The sequence below is a fragment of the Astatotilapia calliptera genome, chromosome 18 (assembly GCF_900246225.1).
Source record: "Astatotilapia calliptera chromosome 18, fAstCal1.2, whole genome shotgun sequence".
Taxonomy (NCBI): Eukaryota; Metazoa; Chordata; class Actinopteri; order Cichliformes; family Cichlidae; genus Astatotilapia; species Astatotilapia calliptera.
Window position 1 is genome coordinate 29,271,884 of NC_039319.1, and position 6,000 is coordinate 29,277,883.

Consider the following 6,000-nt stretch of genomic DNA (forward strand, 5'->3'; position numbering starts at 1 on the left):
TGCAACATTGAATGCCTCAAGCTTTTTGTTGTGAAAGGCTTTTACATATCCGAGATAAAAATGACAATATTTTCTGAGACTTTATGGACAAAAAAAAAAGAAGATTAATTGATTCATGGAAATAATTAATTATTTATTGAAAAAAAAAGTTAGCTGCAGTCCAATTTTTTGTTTTTTATTAAGGTAAATGGCCTATATTATTTATCAAATATTTCCAGACATAAAGCACTCTTTTTTTTCATTTTAAACAGTGAAGACTAGAAAGAAAATATACTGAAAATATACACTCACTTGCCACTTTATTAGTTACACCTGTCCAACTTCTTGTTAATGTAAATATCTATCGCATGTAGACATGTGAACGTGGACAAGAAAACCTGCTGAATTTCAATCTGAGCATCAAAATGGGGAAGAAAGCTGATTTAAATGACACGTGTTGTGGGTTTAATCTAGTTTGCAATCCCTGTCCTCAAAACACATACAGACAAAACTAAATAAGATCTACAATCTGCAAAATAAATACTGCATAGGGCAGCACAGGGGACAAACAGTATAGTGAAGTAGCATAAAACAAGATACAGAGATTATTCATGACTGCATGACAGATTCCTCTTTCAAGAAGTTTAATTTTAAAAAAGGATCCCAGTCAGGGTCCTGTATCAGGCCAGTTCCCTAAATAGAAAATGCTATCTGTCCAAATGAGGATTTGTATAATGCAATCTTGCAGTTTCCATTAGGTGCTCCATTCGTTACTGAATCCAAAGCTTTTAAGGGGAACCACAAGATCACTGAGCGCCTTAGGGGCCAGATTATGTAAGACTTTAGAAATTAGTTTAAGATTTTAGGATCATGTAGTGTAATAAAATGATCAAAACTGATGTTTTTTGTTGTTTTTTAAAAAAAAAAAAATATATATATTTTTTAAATGATAGATACATATTTTACCTGTGAAACATGTTCCCTGGATTTCTTGTCACTGACTCATTAGTTAGTCTTAATGCCGTGTGAGTCATAGAACTTTAGGAAAACACATTTAGAGAAATAAGATGCAACAAATGGTATGGCAACAGCACCGCCTACAACTGCAAAGCTCTCCAGCGAGTAGTGCGGTGCTCTGAACGGATAATTGGAGGTGAGCTTCCCTCCCTCCAAGACATCTACAGGAAGCGGTGCCTGAGGAAAGCGGGGAGGATCATCAAGGACTCCAGTCACCCCAGCCATAAACTGTTCAGACTACTTCCATCAGGAAGGAGGTTCTGCAGCATCCGATCCCGAACCAGCAGACTGAGAGACAGCTTCTTCCACCAGGCCATCAGACTGCTGAACACTTCATAGACACCTCAGCTTCACTACTGGAACTTTAATATTATGCACTCCAGACTGTACAGTAATGCCACTGTTTTGCACATGTCTCACTCTGTATATTTTATTTTATTTATTTTATATATTTTATTTATTGTTTACTCTATTTAATTTGTAAAATATGTGTACACACACACACACACACACACACACACACACACACACACACACGTAGAAAAATATTTGGTATACACATCCAGAAATGCATATACTATTATATATTGTACATATATTTATTAGTTTCAGATGTAGCCATTCTTGTATTTTGCTTGTTTACATTATTGTATTTTGCACAACTCTGTTGCTTGTGAAGCTCGCACACAAGAATTTCACTCACATGTGCTGTACCAATGTACCTGCACATGTGATGTGACAATAAAGGTGATTTGATTTGATTTTGAAGATGCTTCAGTGCAGGCTATATTTCTCCATTTTTAAATGAATCATTTCAAAAGGAGGTTTGCTAGTGTGCGACTACTGATGCATGTGCACTGGGCAGGTGCTGCCACACTAAGATGAAAAACAAGTCCATATGAAATCCAAACAATGGAGTTTCAGTAGATCTCAGTGCAGAGAACATGATGGGAAGCAAGCTTAATGTCATTAGATGTAACTTTACTTTTGTAATTCCTGTTGAAAGGTGCTCTTTAAACATGACAAGGCCAGGAGATAATCGTTGGAAATGCTTGGTTCAAACCACAGGATGGCGCTGTTGTCAGAGAGAATAAGAAGCGATGCCTTACAATCAGCCAAATGTGCATCAGGTATTCCTTTGATACTGTGTCAGTGGGGAGTAAAGAGTCCTTCATTATGAAACAGATAAAGAATTCTTAAAATTCTATAGTAATTTCAGCAGTGAGTAACAGGCTGTGTGGAAATACAGACCATATAGCATACAACATGTAACCAGTGACGTGGAGCATTCATTGCCTTTGGGGGAGCAAATACATTTAATGCCACATCAGCTTTTATCTATAATTTGGCAATAAATAAATACAAATTAAAAATCATACAAATGCATCAGGTGCGATGTTTGTTCTGGCACTCAGACACCAATGTCAGTAGTCCTCTTTTTCTTCTGTGTGATGGCAAAGAGAGGCTCAGCTCACTTATTCACTGACAGTCTGCACTGCTGCGCTTTACCTTTCTTCAGGGGCTTCCAGCTCAAGGAACAATTCTCAGAGGAGCATGTTAAAAATTCTCTCTGTTAATGTGTAGTGCCAAGCTGAACTCATACCACATCAACTACAAGGGTTTTCATGTGGACTCTTAATGTTGGACCTACAGGGAATTTCAAATAGACACGGCAAATGCACATTTTGTATATACAGTGAAAAGCGACTGCACATAATAAAAAACAATTACAAGTTACATTCCTGAGTATGTTTACAAATTCTCAAAAGAAAGGGGAGGTTTAAAAATCTCAAGCATTATGTGACTTTATTTGAAAGAATGGTACAGCTGTTTGCCTAGCAAAGGTTTTACTGAAGGGTGTGAACATAAGCACCATGTAAGAATGTAGGGCTCTCTTCTCTGGTCTAGCACCTTTAACAATCCCTCATCTGAACTAAGCAACTGTATTGTATGTTTGACTAGATTTGGATGAGATGTGACAGTGTCCTCCTCCTAAAAGAGTCTTGTGGCACGGCTTTAATAATCTTAAGAATACTTAAAGTACATCGCTACATATCTGTGGGAAAGTATTTGTCACCTTCTTGATTTCTTAGTTTCTTGCATATTTTTCACACATGTATGTTTCAGATCATCAAACAAAGTTTAATATTAGACCAATATAAACTGAGTAAATACAAAAGTTTTTAAATTAATATTTCTATTACTACGGGGAAGAAAGCCAAACCTACCTTAGCCTATGTGAAAAAGTATCACTAAACCCACCCTCAGTCTTTCATGTCACTGTGGAGGAATTTTGGCCCACCACACTGGAGTGTTTTCAAGAATGAACGACCTGTCCTCCTAAGACCCGAACTCTTCCATGGCATGCATTTTTAATTTCCCTTTGATATTTGGGCATATTGGGACCCGATGATTGTAAAAACAAAGAATTTCCAGATTTTTTTACCTGATTTTTTTTCTGACAAAAATTAGATCCACATATGAGGATATTTATTTAAAATTTCGATAGAAAAGTGGCAGTATAATGTCCTCGTAAGTGGATATCAGGCCCTTGTAAAATTGAGTATTTTGGTCTAGACATCCGAAAATGTGATGTCCACATATGTGGACACCAGGTCCTAGGAGGTTAAAGTCATGTCAAAGCATCTCAACTGGACTTAAGTCTGGACTTTGACTAGGCCGTTCCAAAACCTTTTTGTTTTTTCAAGCCATTCCATGGACTTTTGGGTGTGTTTCAGATCATTGTCCTGCTACATAATCCATGTGTGCTTGAGCTTCAGGGCATGAACTGATGACCAGACATTCTCCTTCAGAGTTTTCTGGTAGACAGCAAAATTCATGTTTCCATCAGTTACAGAGAGTCGCCCAGGCCCTGAAACAACAAAGCAGCCCCAGACCGTCACACGGCCACCACTGTGTTTTACTGCTGGTATGATGTTCTTTTTATGGAATTCTGTGTTAGTTTTATACCACATGTAACAAAACCCATCTAAAGGTTCATTACATCTCTGTGGTAGTTGATTTTTGTTGTAAGTAATCTGCATGGATACTGCTCTACTACTACTAGAGTCAAAACCTTGCAAAAACAAGCATACCCGACAACTGCAATGCCAAATCTGTACGGGTTACCTGAAACAAAGACTGACGTCTGGTCCCTGTGCTTGCTGTCTTGCACATCTCAACAACTGTGTATGATTTGTGTTAGTTTGGAGTGGATCAATAAAACCTGCATTATCTTCTTGCTGTATCTTTAATAAGATAGCAGTTCAGCCTCTCCTGATGCGACCTTCTTCCACGAGCTTCTTTCTTTTCTTTTCTTTTTACATTGAGGTTAACCTTCCTTACAAGCTGCTTCCGCAGAAAAGGACACAATTCAGACCTCAGTGAAAGCAGTGGCATGTTTTATTCACTACAGAAGACGAGGTTGGCGATGATCTGAGTAGACCTGCGAACCTGCACAGGAATTTATCAGAGGAGGAGCAGCTCTGCTGATAAAAAATAATCTAAACATTCATCTCTCCAGTTTTGTCTATTACATTTTAATTGCAACCAGGAGCTCTACTGTTTTATGGTATCTCAGTTTTCTGTGAATTTTTAATGACACAGATGGAACAGGTTAAAAAAGATAATAGATCCAAGTAAAAGACATTATTTTTGCAGATGAATATTGTATTTATATGTTTGTTTGGGTTTTTTAAAAATATTTCTTCACACTACAATGAATTGGAAGAATACATATTTATATATGGAAAGATGTAGTGCAGTTATAAGTGTGCTGCTGTTTGGTGTTGCTGCAAGGGAGGAGATTAAAGGTGTCTGATATAAGTGTTTATTTAAAATCAGATATTTTGATAAAGGCATTAAGTTACTCTCCTTTTATCTTTGTGACAGATGGCTGAATCTCCCTGAGCCTGGCTCTGACAGTGGGTTCTTCCTTTTAAAAGGGATTTTTTCCTTCCCGCTTTCGCCAAATCCTGCTCATAAGGGATCGTCTGATTGGGTTTTCAGGCACTAGGCTATATAAATAAAACTGAATTAAATTAAAACCTGTTTGAAAAATAACATCATCAAATTGTATTAGAATCAAATACAGTGCACTAGTTTGCTTAGAAATTAAAGGTGCATTCTGTAATTCAATCCAAGACATGTTATCTAACCGAAAACTGTCAAATGGACTGACAGGCTATTAAATCATCATTTATTATTATCATTAATATAATATAATCAAAAATTTAGGTCAAAAATCTCAGTGCTAACAAGCTAATGTTAAGAATGTGTAATAGTTTTGGAAATGTGCATTACTGGCTGAACTCATGACACCTTGACACTGCCCATGCAGTGTTTCAACTGCACTATAGTCCACAGCCAGTCTAAATAAAGTGTTTTTTGCTCCCTGTTCCCAGAAGGTACCATCCAGCAGCCATGGCAGAGATTTTGAGTTAGGCTAAAAGCTGTCATCATTTTCCTAACTAGATGTGAAGAGGCTGGCTGGGTAACACCAGCTGGCCACCTTGGCAGCTAGAGGACAGTCTCATCTTGGCAGGCCCTTTGGGAATGGTTTTGAGTTCTCCATACCCTTTTGACATGTGATGTAATTCCTTTCGAAAGGCACATTTTGCTTCATAGCACTTTTAAAAAAAATTTGTTGTAGCTTTCATTCCAAAATAAATTGCAAATATATCTATTGGACTGTGCAGTACAAAAGATATATTTGCTTTTTGTAAAGTTCAAACCTATAATTTTGGCATAGTCATGAAATAATGATCATGGTTATCTTAGACATGTGTTACTATGGCAGTAACACAAAAATACAATTGAGGCTGATGAGAATGACATTAGCTTTGCAGGGATTTGGACTTAAACCAGCTATTGGACAAATGCTAGCTGAAATGTTACCCTGTGGTAGTGGGGGGTGGGGTTGCTTGGTTTATGCCAATCCATCCAACAGCTGCTGAGACATTTTATTCAAAATGTTAAAAAAAAAAAAGGACTCAAGGTGGCGCT